Source organism: Dasypus novemcinctus, chromosome 6, assembly GCF_030445035.2.
Source record: "Dasypus novemcinctus isolate mDasNov1 chromosome 6, mDasNov1.1.hap2, whole genome shotgun sequence".
NCBI lineage: Eukaryota > Metazoa > Chordata > Mammalia > Cingulata > Dasypodidae > Dasypus > Dasypus novemcinctus.
Window position 1 is genome coordinate 13,039,653 of NC_080678.1, and position 20,576 is coordinate 13,060,228.

The 20,576-nt window shown below is 55.5% G+C and overlaps 2 long non-coding RNA genes across 3 annotated transcripts; one reads left to right on the plus strand and one right to left on the minus strand.

The window, feature by feature from the left end:
- Positions 1 to 6,894: 6,894 nt before the first annotated feature.
- Positions 6,895 to 14,052, plus strand: LOC105747112 (uncharacterized). Of its 2 annotated transcripts, XR_011648979.1 has the most exons (4): positions 6,895 to 7,066; positions 7,301 to 7,983; positions 8,511 to 11,470; positions 13,820 to 14,052. It is a non-coding gene; the product is annotated as an uncharacterized lncRNA (long non-coding RNA). The 2 variants fall into 2 exon arrangements; XR_002798737.2 differs by having other exon boundaries at positions 7,301 to 11,470.
- LOC139439209 (uncharacterized) lies at positions 9,810 to 13,977 on the minus strand. The gene is made up of 3 exons (XR_011648980.1): positions 13,585 to 13,977; positions 10,523 to 10,759; positions 9,810 to 9,941 (listed from the first exon to the last, which is right to left on the minus strand). It is a non-coding gene; the product is annotated as an uncharacterized lncRNA (long non-coding RNA).
- Positions 14,053 to 20,576: the final 6,524 nt, after the last annotated feature.

The window sequence follows — 20,576 nt, forward strand, 5'->3', positions numbered from 1 at the left end:
CTTGAGGGTTTGCTTGTACTTCCCTAGGAGATGGAGAACGTCCTGTGTGGGTACCAGCTCATCAGATAAAGCCACATCATGAATGCCAAGGGAAAACAAAAGGTCCTGTGGAACCCAGAACCTCCGGTCACGCAAATGGAGAGACAGATGCTGGAAACTGCATGGCTGGGGCTTGTTCCAAAGACTAGAATGGCTTTACTTCAATATCTAAACTACAGAACTTGTTCAAGCATGGCATCATAAAGCAAGTATGGGTTGGGGACAGAAAGAGATTAAGAAGGAAACTGAGAGGAGGAAAACTGAAAAAGAAATGCTGGATTATAAAAGAAAGCAAGAAGAAGAATTAACAAAAAGAATGTTAAAAGAAAGAAACAGAAAAGGTAGAAGATAGGGCAGCTCGAGAGTGTATAAAAAGTCAAATTAAAATCAATGTAGAAATTATTTCTAAGTTAGTAGATTTGGAACTGCTTTTGGTTTGTTCAATGTCAGTGTGTGTGTTGTAATTGTTTCAGTGTTTGTGATTGTTCAGGAAAGAAAGAGAGAAAGCAAAGAAGAAAGAAAGAGAAAGGAAGAGAGAAAAAGGAAGGAAAAAGAAAGAAAGAAAGAAAGAAAGAATTGTCAGTGTATATTTTGGTATCTCTGGATGGTGATATAATTTGATAAATAAAAAATTCTGAAAGAGTGCTATTCAAACAGCCAAAAATTAAATAAGTGCTTGTATTGTTACCTAAGTTTAACATGTTAATGAGCTCTCTATAATAATAAAAACTGTAAGTCTTGATTAATAGAATTACTATACGTTTCTTCATAAAAATAGTTCTTGCTTAAATTGAAATGAATAGTTTATTTTTCTTCATAGGATAAAATGAAAGATGTAAAAGTTAAGTGCATATTGAAAGGTAAAAAGTTTATGGGAATGCTAACTGAAAATTTTTTTTATCTTCCCACCCTTGCAGCTTGCTTGCTGTCTGCCCTCTGTGTCCATTTGCTGTGTGTTCTTCTGTGTGTCTGTATTTATTTATTTACTCCCCTCCTGCCATGACTTGCTTGCTGTCTGCTCTCTGTGTCCATTTGCTGCGTGCTCTTCTGTGTTTTTACTTGTCTTCCTTTTTGTTGCGTCACCTTGCTGAGTCGGCTCTCCACGGCAGCACTCTGCGGTGTGCAGCTGAGCCTGCCTTCACAAGGAGGCCCCGGGATGCGAACCCAGGGCTTCCCATATGGCAGATGGGAGCCCAGCTGATTGGGTCACATCAGCTTCCTGCTAACTGAAATTTAATAAGGTGTATTTTGTCCTTTATTTCTTTAAGTTCTGTGTTGCCTTCCCTTTGAGTCAACCTACCTATAGCTGAGCTGGTCTCAGCACCAATTTCCAAGAGAGGGGTGAAGTTATTGCCTATTGGCCCTCGGTAAGGGGCCCGGAAGTCAGCTCCAAAGCCAGTGCCATTGCCCCCTGCACTCTACTGACCCTTAATTTCTTCTATGCTCTTCTGGTTTTTCAGCAGTTACTGTGCGGCTTGTTTGGTTGTGCTGCGAGAGACTCAGTAGCTCCCTGCTTGTACGATTGGGTTTTTGGATTGGAACTCAGGGCTAAGGCAGCAAGGTGGAGTCCACTCCATTTGAGCTTAGGCTGGATTAAAAGAAATATGATGTCTAGAATCTAGGAGGTGAGAGTCCCTGGTCTGGGCAGAACTGTGTGGGATTGTGGGTACCTCATTGCAAGAAGCCTGTAGAAGCAGAAACTATTTAAAGCGGACAATCCCAGAGCAAGGGAAGAGCTGAGGAACTGGGACTGCTTAACCCCGGAAAAAGCCACAGAGCAGCCTTCCAGGGAGGAGGGCCATGGAACCAGGCGAGGCCTAAGGTGCGAATGGGCCAGGAGGTGGGTTGAGTCCTTCATCAGATGGCTACGAAATTCTCCAAACTGATGCCCTCAAGCATCCGGCCTGGCCCCTGGCAATCTGCATCCCTGGAAGCGATCAGAGAAGTCCGTCTTAAGATGCAGATCTCACCAGGCCACCCACCTGCTCAGAACACCTAGTGGCTCAGCCCAAGGCTCTGACTGTGAACTTGGCCCTGAGGCCCGGCCTGGTCTAGCCCTGGCCTCCTCTCACCCTGTGGGCTCCACTGGGCTCCACCCAACCTGGCTGTTCTCCTTCTGCAAACAAGCTCAGCTCCAGGGAACCTGCTGCCCACACCCTTGTGGGCACACAGACACATGCTGTAACATGCCCGTAGCGGCCTGTCTTTCATTACCGCCCCGAACGAGGGGTGCCCCATCCCCTTGGTTTACCAGCAGATGAGGCAGCCAAGGGTGGGGGAGGGGAGGGCAGCACTGCCCAGCCCTCCACGCTGCCCGCCGGAGGAAGCTTCAGGAGGGCCAAGTTGAACCTGAACGACACGGGACTGGTGACCCCTCTGCCTGGGCGTCCCCAGGGACCTGCTGAGAATGTCCATTTCCCTCTTCCTGGGCCATATGAGCTCCTGTGGACGCTTCTACAGTTAAATACCAAGTTAAAGGAGACATTTTCCGGGAGAAAAGAAATCGCTGAAAAAGCTAACAGGTGCTTTGTGCGCAATGGACAACACAATTCCAAAGCACAGGTGGGCTCTCCAGGGCTTTAAAGAACTGGAGTTAAATCCTGGCTCTGACTATCTCCTCTGCGTCACTCAATTGCTTAATCTCTGCAGATCAGTTCACCAATCTCTAAAATGGACTAATAAAGTCCATGTTTAAGGAGAGTTGCTTGAAATCACACATTGAAAAAGCTCTGCCTGGATGTGCTGGGCCCTGCCCCTTGACCTTGCCCTGACCTTGGCTTTCCTGGCCCTCCTTCATGCTTTCCACAGGTCTTTGGGGCCCTGGGACGTCAGGCTGATGGATGTTTCCCAGCAGGGGCCCCCCGGGCACATTCTTACCTACGACCCAGCCTAACGGACTTGATGTGAAACCAGGAGGGGTCCAGCCTGCCAGCCTGAACCCCAGCAAAGAGGCATCCGTTTCCTTCCCCAGCCTGCATGTGAAATGATGACTCGAAAGGCAGCAGAGGGATGTGCCCTGATGAGGTGGCCGGGCCCATGCCAGCGGCCCGCCCGTCCTGGAGCTACCAGGGGTGCCCTATCCCCACCTCCCTGACCTGGTCCTCCGGATCCCTGGCTGGGGAGTGGGGCGGGGGCTCGGGGCGGCGCAGAGGCAGTCCCTGCAGCCGCCTTCCCCTGCGCATGCACAATCCTGCGAGTTATCCACAGGGACGGTCATTGTCCTTCTGTGAGGGAGGGGCTGGCTGCCCCACTTGAGGTTGCCTGGGTGGGAAGTTGCGGCCTTCCCAGCCCACTCCACTGGGCCGTGTGGCTTGTGCATCAGCTTAAGGAAAACAAGCCTGGAAGAGGCTGACTGTGCTGGGGGGACCCGCGCTGACGTCCAGTGCGTGGGAGTTTGTCAGCACGGCTGTCCGGCATGGCCGTCAGTCCTCAGGCCCTGCTGGCTCAGCCCGCAGCGATGAACTCTGTCCTCCCCTCCATCCTCCCGTGCCGTGGAGCTCAGGCTCCCTTGCAGTGTCTGGACTATGGCAGTAGCCTCTGTCTTAGTGTCCTAGGGCTGCTGGGACACAGTGCCACACGCTGGGAGGCTTAAGCAGCAGAACTGTGTTCTCTCAGGGCTCTGGAGGCCACAAGGCCAAGGTCAGGGTGTCGGCGGGGCAGGCAGGGGGCTGGCTTCAAGCTTCTGGTGGCCACTGTCCCCGGCGTTCCTTGGCTGGTGGTCACATCATTCCAGTCTCCACCCCCGTGCCCACGCGGCCTTCTCCCCTCTGTCCGTCTGATTCTGCTCTCATGAGGACACCAGGCACGTGCGACCAGGACCACCCTAATGCAGTTTGGCCTCAGCTCGACTAATCACATCTTCAAAGACCCTGTTTCCAAACAGGGTCATGTTTACCGGACTTGGACCTGCCCCCAGTCCTCTCCTCTGGACGGCAGCACAGCCTAGCAGTGCCACACGCCCCTGCCCGGGAACCTTCTGTGGCTCCCTGCTGGCTTCCAGGCAAGGTGAGCGCCCTTGGCCTTCTGGTGCTGCCTTCCCTTCCCTCCTGGCCATCCCACCCTCCCTTCACGCTCAAGGCCTCCCCCCCAGCACAAAGCCAGGTGCATATACCTGTGAGGCCCAGACCCCTCTGCAGGTGGCAGCTGGGGTCAGTGACTGGAGCCCTCTGGGGACCCAGGAGAGCCGCGTGGGGTGGCTGGCCCCTCGGGGACAGGCAGGCTGAGCCACCAGCAGGACCAGGGTGGCAGCAGGGGCTGCTCCAAGGGTGGAGCATGCCCATGGGGCCACCACTGCCTCCCCTGCCTGGAGATCTGGGCTCCCCTTGCTGGCCTGGGCAGTGGCTTTGCTCTGGTGGGAAGCTGGGGGCTACAGCTTCCAGCTCTGTCGCTCACTGACTCTCAGCCCTCAGGTAAGGTGCACATCCTCCCTGGGCCTCGCTCTCCTCATCTGTGAAATGGGGGTGATGATAATAATATCCCCGTCACAGAAGTGGGAACGATTAAATCGGACCTTTACAAGCTCTTGGGGGCAGTGCCTGCTTACACCTGCTCCATGGGGAGGTGGCACTCGTAGCTGTCATTGTGCTTTTGCACCCATCCAACCTTGTGTTCCGCTGGCGCCTGCTCCTCTGAGAACACTGCCCCCAGCACTCTCCCTGCAGAGCCCTGGAAAAGCAGGCTGTGTCCTGGGGAAGTAGTCCCCGGCTGTCCCAGGAGGGGGAGGCAATGGCCACCTCCATGATGCAGAGGGAGAAGACCCTGCCCTGAGCTGGGGTAGCCAGGAGGGCTTCCTGGAGGAGAAGAGCTGGGCCTTGGGAGGAAGGTGAGGGAGCAAGGGATGTTGTCTGAGCTGAGGCAGAGGGGAGCAGGGCTGACTGCCCTTAGCCCTCACTCCCTGCACGTCCTTGGCCTTGTGAGGTACATGGCACGAATTCCTGCAGCTTCCGTCACCTGGACTGATGGCTGGTGCTAGAGACCATGTTCCAGGGGGTCTGTCTGTGTGTGGGGAGCACCCTGAGCTCCACGGCTGGGGGAGGAGGCCAGTCCTTGGGTGCCCCAGCCGTGAGCCCCCTGCTTTCCAGAAGAAGAGCTGGGCCAGGTGAGACCCGGACCAAGCGGGACCTGGATCAGACCTGTGGCATTCAGCTTGGGGCCCCAGGATGAGGGGCATTCGTGGACTATTTTGGAGCAAGAAAAGTACAGAATTTAGAGTAGGCATTTAGACACGTTAGACGGATTGGGGCAACCTACCCCAGAAAAGCATGTCCTTAAACGTAATTCATTGCTGCAGGTGGAGCCCATTCTAAGGAGGACCTTTAGACGAGGTGACTTCAGTTAAGGTGTGGCCCGCCTCACTCCAGATGGGTCCTGACCCTTTCCCTGGAGTCCTTTATAAGAGCATGCAAGTCAGCCACAGAGACAGAGAAAGCCACGCGAGGCAAGAAACTGAAGGTCTTTAAAAACCAGAAGGGGAGGAGAGGCCGGGAGAGGCCGCCGTGTGCACTGCCGTGTGACAGAGAAGCCCAGGACCTGGGGTCACCGGCAGCTGGCCCTCGAGTGCCGCAGTCTGCCGGAAGAAGCATCGTCTTGATGATGCCTTGATTTGGGCTTTTCCTGGCCTGGAAGCTGTGAGCCGCTACATTCCCATTGTTTAAGCTGGCCCATTGCATGGTATTTGCTTGGGTAGCCCAGGAAACGCTAACATGTGTTACGGCCAGGGGAATGTGTAATAGTGCCTGTCAAAAGTAAGCATTAAAATGCTGGGCTTAGATTTTGTGTGCCTTTTCCTTCCATGTCATTTTTCTAGAAATTCACTTTTCTTATTTTTTTAACAGAAGTGTCAATCTGTAATGGACTGGAAATTTAAAAAAAAAACAAGAAAGCACTGGTTCTTCACCACAGGTGCTGGGTCCGGGTGGCTTTGTCCAGCGCTGAGGGGTGGCATGGGACCAAGCCAGGCTACACTGTGAGAATCACCATGGTTCAGGCTTGCTAAGCCCAGAGCCAGCCTTGATGCACCCGTGAGCTCCTGTTTCTATTTAAAGATTTGATATTTTGTCCATTACAGATTTTTTTTTTTTTTTGCATTCATTTGACTTTTCAAAATATTGTGCTAAGATTTAATTGATCTTGACTACTGAGTTTTGGTGCTCCTTTATCTTGGCACCTGAGGTTAGTGTCCTGCCTGGGTCACGGGGGCTCCTGGGCCACCCAGCTGGAGGCCCCAGAGCTGCACAGGGTCCTGGTAGCTGAGACAAACCAATAAAGACTTTCAGAGCCTCATAAAGAGCTGTTTACTGGGCCCAGGGGGTGCTTGCCGTTATGAGCTGGGGGCAGGCGGAGGCGGTTATGAGAGGAATTCAGATAATGAAAAAGCTCTGGCTGAATATTAATATCTCCTGTACCCCTCCATGTGCCTGTGCTCTGAGAGGCCCACAGGAGTTGGGAAACCCTGAAAACTGGCTGGGTTTTGCTGGGCAGTCAGTTGGGGGTGGTAAGGACGGAATAGTCTGTGAATTCTCCTACCCTTTAGCTATCCTCATGCCCCTCCACATTCTCCTTCCAAAACTGGCTTCTCGGGAGATTCCCCGCTGGGTTCATGTGTAAAGAGGAGGCGCTCCCCGCAACACAGGCGGAGGTTCTGGAATGTTCTCCCAGGAGTGGGGAGGCGGTGTTGGCCTATTTCACCTCTGTGGTTCTTGCAATTGACCCTGTTACCAAATAGCCTTAAAGGCAGCAGCACTTTTTGAAAAAGGGAAATGTTCAGCTTCCCAGCAATGGTCTCCTCGCCGTCGCCTTTAGTTCCTCTTTCCGTAGCGAGGGCTGGTCTCTGCAGATTTCCCAGTGTGCCCTTTGCGCGTGGGCCTGGAGCGTGGGTGGTGGCCAGCTCTCTCCGCCGGGCTCCTCAGCAGCTCGCTTGCTCCTGGGCTGCTGGGGCTTCCAGGCCTGCGCGGCCTTTTCCACCAGGGGGCTCAGTGTCCGAGCGGAGTGGAGGGGCCGGCACGTCCAGGCGCACCCCCACTCTAAGGTAAGCCGGGGCCTCTGCTTTATTTTCTGGACACGCAGAGACCTTGGAGTTTGGATTCTCGAGTGCTCATGCTTGGAAGCTTGGCTGGCCACGTTGCCTTGTCTGTGCATTCTAAAAACTGCTCGAGCCTGCAATTGTGGTTTTGTGGAGAGGGGTTAATCGTCCCTGTAACCCCACCAGCTCTCTCCTGATCTGCCATAACGTCTCCTAAACAGGCCCATTTGCTCTTCCTAGAAAACGCCCCCAGAATCTCCAAAACCCCTGAGATGGAGCAGTTGGGACCCCCACCTCCGAGGATGGGCAAAAAGTTGTGCCTTAGGTGGACGGACGTGGCTCCCGCCAGCTGCAGCCGCCACCTGTGCTGGCCCCCCACCCCACCCAGCTGTGGTTGGACCGGGCGGGTGCTCCTTGCTGACTCAGCCTCCGGGATGCAGGGCTGGATGTCTGCCTGAAAATGTGTGGGAGACTTCATCCACCAGCTGCGGTCCCCGAGGCCGCGTCCCGGGCCTCCCCGCGGGGCCCTGTCATCGGGGGGGCCTGGGGGCACATGCTGAGCAAGCACCAGGCGAGCCTTCTCAGGACGGTTCAGGGAAGTGCCAGGGACCCCCGAGCTGGCTGCCAGCTGAGTCAGCGGGAACCCCCCCCCCGGTCCTACCCCAGGATCGAAGAGCCAGAACCGCCGCGGACACAGGACGAGGGCAATTCCCTCCCAACAGTGTACCATGCGACTTAGAAGGAAACAACAGGGATTCCCGTTGCTTTTGCAGATGGTACATTCTACTTACAGAGAGCACCAATAACACAGACAATGCAAGAAAGCAAAACGTCCCCCCAAACTCTACCACCGGAAATAGCCATCGCTAGCTTTACGTGAACCTGCTTGCAACGATTCTGCGAAGTTCAAAACCGACAGAAAGGTAGACAAATGTCACCGGTGCGTTCTGATGCAGGCCGCTCACACCAGGTCACGCCATGCTGTGTCCAGCGGCCTGGCGGTCACCCTGGGTTGGGGACTCTGGTGTCCGGGACATGGAGAGCTCGTATGTCTGAGGAGGGGCCGAGGCCACCGCAGGCCTGGCTGGCGAGTGTGTGGGCACGCCGTTGTGTGCTCCTTGCTCCCGCCAGGGGCCTCACCTTAACCGAGAGCACCTTCGAAGGTCCCACGTGGGGGACACACCCACGGACCACAGGTCGACTCGAATGTGTCTTCTGGGGGGGACGTGGCTCGGCCCGGGACAGGCGGCCTCCCCGCCGGAGCCCCTGGCGTCTCAGAGGCTGAGGACGGGTGGGGGGTTTTCTCGCGCCCTCGTCCCCGCCGTCCCGCTCCAGCCCTCTGCAGGTGGCGCCTTATCTGGCCACCTCAGCTTCCCTTGAGGTAAACCAAGTTCACATTCATAAACATGTCACAAGATTTTTCGGTTCCTTTTTCTCTTTAAATTGGAAGGAGAAAAAATGTCAAGTCTGCTGGGGAAGAAAAAACAAGAACACAGAAATCGGAAGAAACCCCCAGCCCATCCTTCCAAGTGAGTGGGAAGCGGAATGAAACAATTTCAGGGCTAAGTTCCTAGGAACTTGGGGTTCCTAAGGCCACCCGCATTTGCTAATACACGAGGGCGTCGTCAATGTCAATGTAAGTGGAAATCCTACGTCAACGGGAGGCTCTTGGGCCTTCCGCTGGCCTCCTGTCTCTCCCCACAGGCCCCCGTGGGAAACCGCTCTGCAACTTCACACCCTGTGCCTCTGCGGCAGGGCCGCCTCCCTGCCCCCTCGGCCTCGCCGCGCCCTCCTCTCCCAGCTGGCGGCCGCACAGGCCTCGTCCTCTGTGCGGACGCCTCTTTGGCCTCCCCTGGCCATCCCGCCTTCCGCCTCCCCAGCTCTGACCTCTGCCTCCCTCTCCACGTCACCTTTTCCTCTTCTGCCTCTTCCAAGGACACCAGTCATTGGTTTTAGGGCTCACGGGGATAACCCAGGATGACCCCATCTTGACCCTGAGCCTAACTCCACATTCGCAGGTTTGGGGGCATGGGTGTGCCTTTTGGGGTTCACCACTCAATGCTCTGCAGCTATGTTTTGAGAAAGGCTGCAGGGAGGCCCGAAGGATGGTCCAGCAGCCCGAGACGGACCCCCAAGGTCAGCACCGGGTCAGCCTCGGGGGGGCTTCCTCAAGGAGACGACCCCACGTTGCCATTTGGTGTGGCCTTGGACACACTGCCTGCCCCCGTGGCCTTGTGCTCCCCGTCTATGAAATGGGGCCTCCCTGGAGGTTGTGTGTGGCGGGGCCTGGACTGCTCTGTCCTTCCTCTCCACCGTCTTCCACATGGCGAGGCTGAGCCCCAGCGGGGAGGACCTGCCTGGGGTCCCTGCTGAGTGGCCTTTAGAAGTGAGGACTCTCGGCTCCTCGTCGGGAGCGCATGCTGGGAAAGTGTGCTCGCCTAGGCTTGCACCTGAAGGCCAGGCGTACACAGAGAAGGAAGCCAGGCCTGGCTCACTCGTTCACTCGTTCGTTTATTCCTTCACGCGCTCACTGCCCACCTGGGCTGTGGGGAGCTCCTTCCTCCCCAGCAGGAGCCGCTGGAGCCAACAGGTAAAGCAGGGGGCCGTTTTCCATCCCACCCCTCCCAGCCTGCCCCGGGGACGCTCGCCGAGCAGTGGTGGCTGGGCAGCCACATGCGGTGGAGGGTGGGGTGTGCCCCAGGGGCTCTGGGAAGCAGTGGCACCCCCTCTTGAACAGGCAAGGGGAATGGGCCCACCCCCGCGCCGGCCGGCCCTGACGTGGGGCCAGCTGAGGCCTGGAGGACACAGGATGACTGAGGCTCTGACCCTACCCTCCAGGCTTCACCATCTTGTTGGGACGTGGAGGTGGGGCAGGTCTGTCCTGTAAACGAAATTACAGAGCAACGTGACAAACAGATGATGGGATAAGTGCCAGGTGTTTCGGGAGGCTCCATGGAGGAGATGGTGATTCACTTGGGTCTTGAAGGATGAATAGGAGTTTACTGAAGCGTATCTGTTATCTATAGCTGTGAACCAAAATACCCCAAAAACTCAGGGGCAATTTATTTACACACATTTATCACTTCTGTGGGTCATGAGGCTGGGAGCAATGTGCCTGAGGGATTCAGGCGCAGGGTGTTGGCCAGGGAGTTCACTCACGGGCGGGCGCCTGGCTCATGACAGGGCAGCTGAGGTTCCCTGGGGTGAGTGATGGGAGAGAGCGCGAGAAGGAGGCTGTGGCTCCCCATCCCTTCCGTGCTCCAGCCGTTGGTGCAGTGCCGCTGAGAGCAGCCACACTCAAGGGCCTGGAGACCAGGAGGCGGGCTGGGGCACGGGGGCAGCTGGGGGAGAAGCTGCAGAGGCGACCTGAGGAGGGGTGAGCAAGGGGCGTCCCGAGGAGGGGCGGCCAAGGAGGAGGTCCGCTTTGGGAAGTGGAGAATCACCCAGGAGGATAAAACTCACCGTGGAAGCAGCCAGCGTTCCCCCCGTAACGCCCGACGAGGACGGTGTGCCGGGGCCCCCTTCGCGGACGCGGTCATGGGTGTGGGGAGCTGGCCCTGGCGTGCGGATGGAGCTCCTCAGCGTCCCGGGGAGCGTGGGGACGGTCCCTGCTTAGTGCCTCCTGTGACATGAGCCCTGGACGGGGTGTCTCCGGGGTCGTCCAGAAGCCGCCGGCTTCTGGGTTGTTCTGCTGTTTTTCTGTCCAGGAGAGGCAGTGAGTTCCCCACAGGGCCACCAGCTCGAGGAGCACAATCCTGCGTCGCTAACATGGGAAACCACCGCCCGTGGCACCCGAGGACGCCCGGTTGGCCTGGACACGTCCTCCCGGCCCCGGGCTGCGGCCGAGGCGCAGGTCCTCCGGCCTGGGAGGCCGCTTGCCCCTGAGGCTCCCGGCACGGCTGTGGGGAGCCCCCAGCACCCCCTCTGCACCCACCCATCCTCCTGCTTTTCCGGAATAGCCCAGGGAGGCGGCTGCGTTCCCGTGTCCCCAGTGGGGCGGAGGGGCCCCCTCAGCCGGCCCATCCCTGGCGCCGCGCGGGGCAGGGAGGGTCCCAGCGAGGAGCAGGCCCACGCAGTGCCCTCCTTTCCTGCTCCTTGCTCTGGGGGCCATCTCCCCAAAGGGGCCGTGGACACCAGGATTCCCGTTCCAGCTCCCACCCTTGGCCTCAGCTCTCCGGGCCGCAGCTTGCACGGGGCGGATTAACTGGCCCAGCCATGCGTCCTGCCCTGCGCAGACCCTGCCACCCGCAGCAGCGCTTGGCCACCTCAGCGTGCATTGGCCTCTCCCCGGGAGCGTGTTAAAATGCAGGTCCCAACTCAGCAGGCCTGGCCGGGGCTGGGAATCGGCCCCGCTAGCGAGCTGCCCGGGGGCTCCTCTGGACTGCGCGTGGGGGACCAAAGGCTTACAGGGTAAGCTCTGGGGCCTGGTGGCATGTGGTCTCCCCCAGCCTGACCCCCCCCCCCCAGCTGTTCATTCAACATCTCCAAAGCCCTCACTCAGTGCCTGGCGCAGAGCAAGGCTCCAGAACCCAGCTTCGGGCAAGGCGTTCTCCCTCCTGGCGGGAGTAGCGGGCCAGCAGTCCCGGGCGGCTGCGATCAGGGGGCGAGGGGCTGGCAGGTGGCGGGGAGGGGGCACACGGGCTGGGGGAAGGAAGTCCTCGGCCGGCTGGTCCACGCATGCCGGGTGGGGGCGGCAGGCTCTGGTCGCTGAGGAGCCCCGGCTCCGTCGTCCCGGCCGTCCAGGGAAATGAGGGGCTGGAGCCGGAGATGCGACTGGCTTTGCCCCCTCACCTCTCCGGGGTGGGATGCGGGGGGTGAGGAGGAGACTGTGGGGCCCACACTTTCGGAGCAAAACTCCGGGGAGCCCTGGAGCAGGCAGCGGGCCCGGGCTGGGGGCTCTCGGGGGCTAACAGGACGCAGGGCTTAGCTCCCGCCCCCGACAAGCCTGTCCCGCCCGCACTGCGCTGGGGTGGGGGGCAGTGCAGGGCGGCTCAGCAGCGGGGCCGCAGGCCCAGTGGGTCACCAGGTGGCCGGACACAGGTCGTCCGCCCTCGCTGAGCTGGAATAGGACGACGCATTTCAGAGGCTTAGAAGAAACCTGGTCTGGAGTTTCAGTGACCAATAACCACGGTGGCAATGCCCCCCGCCGCTGAAGCGGGGTGTTGGAGCATGTCTGCCTGCGAGGCCACCGCAGAGAGGAAGTGGGGACGGGGGTCCTGGGCCCTGGGCTCAGCTACGACAGCCCTGCTGGGTCTCCGTGAGGCTGAGGAGCCCCCGCTGGCCCGAGCTGCTGTGTGGCCCTGGGCAAGTTCCTCCCTTTGTCCCTCTGCAGATGCAGGATTGACCTCCACGGAGTGGTGGACGTGGGGGCGGAGAGGGAAGGAAACCGGCTAGAGGGCACTTAGAGGACAAGCTGTGTGGGGGCAGGCTGGAGGGGGTGACGGGGCAGGCTGGAGGGGGGCAGGCTGGAGGGGGTGAGGGGGCAGGCTGGAGGGGGGCAGGCTGGAGGGGGTGAGGGGGCAGGCTGGAGGGGGGCAGGCTGGGGGATACTTAAGGGACAGGCTGGAGGGCTCGAGGTGGTGGGCTGGAGGGCTCGAGGGAGCAGGCTGGAGGGCACGAGAGGGTGGGCTGAGGGCAGGAGGGAGCAGGCTGGAGGGCAGAATATCGTCACCCTTTGGAAACAAGCGGTTTATTTACTTGATAAATACTTTCTGGGTGTCCTCTGTGCACAGACCCTGAGGGCACTGGGATCTGCTGATCCCTGCCCCGAGTCATTCCCAGTGTGGCAGGAAGGGATAAATGCAGCCTGGACACAGCGGCAAGGCTCGAGTGCTCCTGGGCCTGGAGGGGGGTTAAGAGGGAAGCTCCCAGTGGAGGCCCCACCTAGGGGAGCCCCACAAGGTACCTTAAGTGTCCCCCAGGAGAAGAGGGAGGGAGGAGAAGGGTCCTCCAGGCAGGGGAGCAGCATTGCCAAGCCACAGGCGGGGGAGGCGTGCTGCGGGGGGAGAGAGCGGGGCTGGACTCCAGTGCGTGTGGAGGGGTGAGGCGGGAGGTAGCGGCAGGGGGGAGGGGGGAGGCGCCGGCCTCAGGCAAAGGCCGGAGCTCACGGGGCGTCACTGCCCGGGGACAGCGGGCGCCCCTCGGGGGCTGTGGGCAGGGGTGCGTGGGGGTGCTGGCCCAGGTGAGAGGTGACGGGACCCCAGTGGAGGCGGGTCAGGGAGGGGCCGGGCTTGAGAAGCGCTGCTGGCCTCAGAGCTGCATTCCTGAGCACCCCGACCTGAGGGGAGAGAGGGGACGACTGCGTGTGTCCTGGCAGGGCGTGGGCGGAGCGTGGGACGGGGCGGCCTCCGGCCTCAGACCCCACTGTGTGCTCAGGGCCAGGGCTCTAGACTCCCCACTTGGGCAGTACCAGGACAAGGTGCTGGAAATGTAAAGAAAAGCATACGTGAGCGAGAGGAACTGACTGAGTGCTTACCCTGTGTCCCACACGTCCCTGTCCCAAGCACCTCCCGTGCTTCCCTTACCTTATTCTCCCCTCTTCTCCCCACCTTGCCGCGAGAAGGCCGAGCTGCCGAGGAAGCAGAGCCGGAGGCCCAGGGCTGCGGGCGGCAGAGCTGGCACCCGGCCCAGCAGTCGGGCTGCAGAGGGTGTCGCTGCCCGGGGCGCGCAGCTCCGCGGCCGCTGACCTTGCGTTTGAGTCTGTTGTCTTTCTCCCATGGCCAGCGGGTGTGACTTTCGGGTCCCTGTTCTTTCCTGTAGGTCAATGGGGCCTCGGAGGTACAGAAATGGATGAAGAATAACCTGTTACGACGCCCCCAGCGAGACCCCTCCCTTCCTCCCTCCCTTCCTTACTTTAATGGACTAAGCCCTGGGAAGCCTCCCCCGGCAGGAAGCGGGCGCCTTGCCCTGCATTTGCTGCGTGGTTCTTTCCCATAGGGAAACCTTCTCCCCTAACCCAAGGACCAGACTTTCATAAATCATGTGCTTATCATTCCCTTGAGTTTTGGATTATTTTTTTTTATCATATCCAAATGTAGTCACAAAAATATTTTTAAGAGTAGTCTTTTTTTTTTTTACTCTTTATAAAGGGGTATTATGTGGTATAAATCTTTTTTTAACTCTATTTTTCAGAACAACTTTAGATTTACAGAAAAATTAAGAAGATAATACAGAGAGTCTGTATAATCTTTTGGGGTTTTTATTTTTTTCTAAAAGTTGTTGCTCTTTTGGAAAACAGCCAGACATTGTCTCGTAGAGTTGAGCATTCAAAACCTCACAACCCAGCAAATCCTCTTCTAGGTATGTCTGAGAATATTCCTAGCAGCCCTGATCCTGGTATCAAAATATTGGAAATCGCCCAACTCCTTTCAACAGAAGTAGATAAACAGTCGAGTGTGGTATATTTACACATTGGCATACTATGGAGCAGGAAGACGGAATAATAAACAACAGGCTGCAACAATAGGGATGAAGCTTAGCCAGACAATTTTGAATGAAAATAAAGGGAAGCCTGAGAGCCTTTTTCTCCTTAGTATGTAGGCGATTTCAAAAAGTTGTCCCAGCATTTTGGGGCAAGCTCAGCCAAGGGTCACACCTTTTGAGAACAGAATGAGCAGCAGGCGCCGGAACAGGCAGCCTCTGTTGGCAGGAGGACCACCCCAAGGGATGGTTTGGAACTTGAGGGATGGACAAGTTGAGGTGAGGTGACCAGAACCGAATGTACCTGCACAAAGTCCTCATGAGTCTCATCTGAGCCTGAAGGGCCCTCTGTGAGGGCCAGAGGAGGCGCCGGTTCCCATGGGAGACACAGGGGAGAGACGGGCCCTGGAATTGGCCGCACAAATATTGTGGTCACCAGAGAGGAGACCCGCAGTGGGCAGGGGAGAGCCTCCAAATGCCCTGGCTGCACAGACTGTCCCTCCACCCAGCCAAATTCCATGCTCGCCTAGCAACCCTCAATTTTCTGAAATAATTTTTATTGTAAAAACAGCACATGCTTATAAAGGAGGAAATTAAAAATGCATAAAATAGAAAGAAGGAATAAAAACCATCCATGCTTTTACCACCCGCGGTTACATTTTGGAGCCCTACATTTCAGTCTTCTCCACCCACTAATAAGCATATTGTACACATAATTGTAGCTCATGTTTTTTATCCAAACGTTTTCCCATTATAAATCATTTGCAGTCATGATTTTTATGAATGTATAATACTCTGTTGAGTGGCATTCCTCCATCCATATCTATCTACGCATCTATCCATCTACCTGCCTACTATCTGTCTTCTATCACCTATCTAATCTATGTCTCTATCTATCTATCTATCTAGCTAGCTAGCTATCATCACCCATTCCACCTTCATGCAGTGGAATATATATGGACTTCTCCAATGATTGGTTATTTTGGCCATTTCTAGGTTTTCATTATTATAAGTAATCCTGCCAGAAGTACCTTAGTGCATAAAGCTTTTTCAGTATTTAAATTGTTTCCCAGAAGTGGAATTTTTAGATAAAAAGGTTGAATGTATTATATCGAAGGCTCATAATACTCACTGCCAGATTGCCTTTCAAAAGAACAACAACATTTTACCTTCCTACAGGCAACCTGCGAGCAATCCCACTGCAGGGTATCCTTACAACAAGCCTACTCTAATTTTTAAATAGCTCTGCTACTGTCTAATAACTAATCGAAACTCATCGATGGTAGCCTGGGAAAGAAAGGAGCTGTCCTAGACTATCAGGTCCTGGAAAAGTGCTGTTCCTCCGTGTGAATTGTTACGCTGCTCTCCTGGTTGATGACTAGCCTGATGTCCTGATGAGGGCACCGGCTACTAGGGGGGCTCATTGTTTGACACCCCCCAAAGTCTGTTTCACTCTCATCTTCTTCCCGCTAGGGGCAGTTTGCTCAGGCAGTTGTATAGATCCACTGATCTCAGGGAAAGATGAGTTCCAGCACAGTTCTAGGAGATGAATCATGATTGGACTAAATCGGGCACCATGACGTCATTCCCCGTGGCCTGGATTGGTTCAGGGTGAGCATGTGATGCAGTTTTGGTCAATGAAAAGCACGTGAAAGTCAGTTGGGTGGGAGGGACTCGGCTGGCTTGACCCTTCAGCCCTCTGACCTATTCTCTTCTTCTTGTCCGGAATGCAAATAGAATGCCAGAGGTGCAGCAGCCACCTTGTGACTATGAGTTGACATGCATAAGGACAAAAGCCTACATACCAAGGATGGCTGAGCAAAAAGATGGACAGAGCCTGTATCCTTGAGCTGCTGAAATACTCTTGGCCTGCCTATTCCAAGACTTATTGCTATGCAGGAAAACACCTTATAGTTTATGTCACTTTGGTTGACTTTTTGGGTTCTTGTATTTGAATGCATTTCTACTGAATGATATGATAGCACTCTGTATTAGCAATATTAGGTAAGTAATGCTAGCTGCTATAACAAACACACCCTAAATCGTGGTCACTAAACACATTTATTTCTCACGTCACAGCCTGATGTGGGTGGCTTAGGCAGTGTCCCTCCAAGCAATGATCTGGGGATCCATCTTATGACCTTTTTCAACACAGGGTCTCCAGGTTTCCCTTGGAAGAGGAAAAGAGCATAGACAACTGTTTTATGGCCAAGCATGCATCAATTTTGCTAACATGTCTTGGGGGCTGGGACAGTCACATGGTCTTGCCTAACTGCAAAGGTGACTGGAAAATGTAGTCTTCCTGTGTGTCCAGAATGAAGAAATGGGAGTCTTTACTAGATGCCCACTGAAAGGGGGAATTCCAAAGACAAACATGCTTGAGTCATAATTTGCCAAAGACCCATCTGGTAATGGGTGTTTCTGGATCTGGGGAAGGAGGCTGGTCTAACGCGCAGCACTGAGCTGGCTGAAGATTGGCAGACTGGGGATCTGCATCTAGGTTTAACCTGGCCACTTGTCTGATCTCCCTGTTTTTCCAGGTTGGATTCCTGTGAAAACTGATATTGACATTTCCCAAAAGTGGGTTGGTACAAAATAATTTGTACCTTCTGAAAAGATAGGTAGCTTGATTTAGAACGGACCAAACAGGGTCTAAACTGCCTTACCCAAGTTGTCTCCTTTTAGATTCATTTTTCATAAATTCATTAATTTAACAATCATGTTCTAAATTTGAAAAATGTAATTAAAATGTAGAAGTATTAGCATGGACTTTTACCATTTATCTTTATATTGCTCAATGCCCATTTTAAATGCAAATATGCATTTGTATGCAGGATCACAGAAATGATGCAAGTCGTATTTTGTAGCTCATACATGCATATGTGTTTAATTTTTGCTAGGGCAATGGAAATGCTACACAAACTGACTCAACAGTCTTCCTTCTGCTTCTTGATGCAATCACATTCTACAAACATCTTTACCTCCAGCTTACTGATGAGCAGGGAAGGATTGAAATGTGAAGGGACCGCGTGTTGCCGATCTTTCCCTTTCCTTTGGTCATCGTTTTCAGCATGAGTGGCTGGCTGACACGGGGAAGTGACATGAGCAAAGAAGGATGTGACAGGCTCCTTGGTCACTTAGGTTTCTCAGAACACCGTCGCCTGCTTTCTGCATCGGGTCTGAGCAGAAAGCATGGGCTCTGGGTGCTGCAGGCACCTTGGCTTACTCAATAGGAGATGGACACGCTTACCTTGAACCACTTTGCGCCTGGCTGAACTCCCACGCACAGTGAACCCACGGCAATTCTGTGCTTACGGGGCAGCGTGGCTGCCAGGTGCAAATGAGGGGACAGCAAGGCCACACGTGTGCTGGCCCAGCCCCTCCGCTCAGGCACCTGCCCTGTGGTCCCACCGACTCCACTTACAAAACACAAGACGGAGCGTGAAGCAGTTCAAGTCGGAGCAAGCAGAGTGGTGACGACCTCCGAGCCCAGTGAGGCTGCCCTGGTCACACGCCGTGAAGCTGGCCCTGCGGCCAGGTGAAGGGAGGCTGGGCAGAGAACAGCTTCTAGATACAGGGAAGAGAACATGCAAAGCCTCAGTGCCTGGCCAAACCCTCTGCTTCCTTCTGTGCTTTATGGGGAGGGGGGATTGGAGATTTGGAAGGGCTCCTTCTTCCCAGCTCCTCTCCGCCCCTCCTGCTCTTTCCCCAGCCCACCTCCATCATCACTCTTGGCCCATGGCCCTTGGCTGGCAGCCGGGATCCCATATGGTCCCTCCCATGGCCACCTCTCCAGGCTCACCTCCACCCCATCCTGGCCCTGGCCCTTTCCGACTTTCTGACCCGGGGGTGGTTGTTCTAAAAGGGGCATGGCGATGTCTGCTGCACAGGTTCTTGCCTGGTGGGGGGGAGGTGTGAAAGGAAAGTGCTGCTCATAGATGCTATCAGGGGACCCTGGTTTCCAGTTCTGATAAATCTGCTTGATGCTGGAAGGGATGGGGCAAATCTGGTGAAGGAGATGCAAAGAGATGGGAAGTCTGTAGGATGAAGAGGATTGGGGCGGGGGCAGAGAGAGGAAGGCCGTATCTCATTCCTGGCTGAGCACCTCTCGAGCCCCAGGGCCTCTGCTGTTAGGTCGAGCTGCCCATCAGCAGCCATCCTTAGCTACCCCAGGGTGAGCCAGGCTGGAGCCCTGCTTGCCACTTCTGGTCCAAGCAGATCTATTTCTGGCAGTTTTATTTTGGACGCTCTGCTCCTGGCGTGGGAAGGAAGGCAGGAAGTTCACGTAGGTGGCTGGGCCCAGAGGGAAGGGGCAGTGCGTGGTTGTTCCAACCAGGTCCGGTGAGGAGTGGGCTGCCCTGGAGGCTGAACTGTGCCGCCCTCGCCCCCACCCTTGTGGATGGGTCAGCAGAAGGGGCATCTGGCTCAGCTGGGGCCAGACACAACCTCTTCTTGGGCTGAAGGAACCCACAGCAGATTCACTAAAGCACCGTCAAGTTATGAGTGATGGAAGCCTCCCTGGAACCGTGGAGGTGGGGCTGGTTTCCGAGGGGCCCAGATTGACAGCACCTCTGTCCCTTCCAGGGTTATGCAAGGATTCATGGAAATAACAACATATTCCATGGCAGCCCGGGGCCTGGCACAAGCCAGCTGTTCAATAAATGGTGGGTTTGCTGCTTCTTCCCCTTCCTTCCCTAAAGCAGGCGTCTCAGGGGTGAAAAAGGAGTTGCACTGGGGCAAAACGGCAGTGGACTGGAGAGCTGGTCTTTAGGGCACCAGCCAGGGTAGAAATGCAGAGACCAGGGAGTGGGGACCACAGGAAAGAATCTGGGTTGGGATGGGCTTTCAAAACAGGAGTGGCAGCTGCCACATTCCGAGTACTTTAGAAAGGAAATGGGGTAAATTTCAAAATCTCAGACTGGTGGGTTGTATCTTGGATGGAATCCATCCTTGGCGTGGATTCTGGGACATGTGGTGCAGCAGTCAGTAAAGAAAGTGGAGGTGACAGAGGAGCAGTGAGGTTGGCTGGTTGATTTGCTTTTGAATCGCCACGGTCAAGAAGAATCAAATACTTGCAAGTGAACATAGGGCAGCCCAAAGTGAAGTCATTTTCCTTCTTTAAGGAAACTGCCCTGCATGTGGGCTATGCCAGAGTCTGGCAGGGCCTCTGGGAGGCCCTCTTGAAATCATCATGAGCTACAGAGTACAGTAGAAATCGGATATTGGTCAGTGAAGGTAGGACTGGGTTTCGTTGTTCAACCAGCTGTGAATCTGTTAAGCCTGTGAAATTGCTAACATTTGACTCTTTTGACCTGCAAAAATGGTCATTTCATGTGGTTGGCCTACTCTGTATTGGACTTGGGACTGCCTAATTCCCTTCCAACACAAACGTGCTGAGTGCTATGGACCTCAGCCCCTGCCTGGAAGAGCAAAAGGAGCTCTGATTCTGGGGTCAGGGTTACATCCCCTGGGGTCACAAAGGAGCTTATGTGGTGTGCCCAGCACAGTGCCTGTCCAAGACAGGGGTCTGGAAACTGCTGGTTCCTGCCCCGTTCTCTGCTGAGAGCCTTTGCGATGTGACCTCATCTCGGCTACATGTGGTAGAATGGGGCCTGAGCAGGATTGAGGACAGGATGGATAAAGGTTAGAGCTGGAGGAGCAGGGAGTGCTGTGGCTTGGGTCTGGGGTCCAGGGGAGGAGCTGGGGTAGGGGAGGGTTGGGCAGCAGGTAGGGTCGAAGATGGGAGGTGCTGGGAGGTGCCATGAGCTGAGCGCTGTTAGAGGTAAAATGTGGGCAGGCACTCAAGTATCTGTTCAGTGAGTTAGTGCCACCCTGTGCAGCAAAAGAAGCCACCTCCAGACTCAGTGGCTTCAGCATCAAGCCTTCGTTCTCCCAATCGAGATTCTTCTGGTTGATTGCCAGGCTCGCGGGGCAGCTCTGTTTCAGGCCGTGGGTTGGATTGGGTCTGGGGTCAGGATGAAGGGACAGAGGCTATCTGGGGTGTGCTTTCCACAGGCAGGGTGGGGGATCAGAAGCTCTCCAAGGAGTAAGTGGAAATTTACAAAGCCCCTCAAGGCTTAGGCCCAGAGCTGGAAGC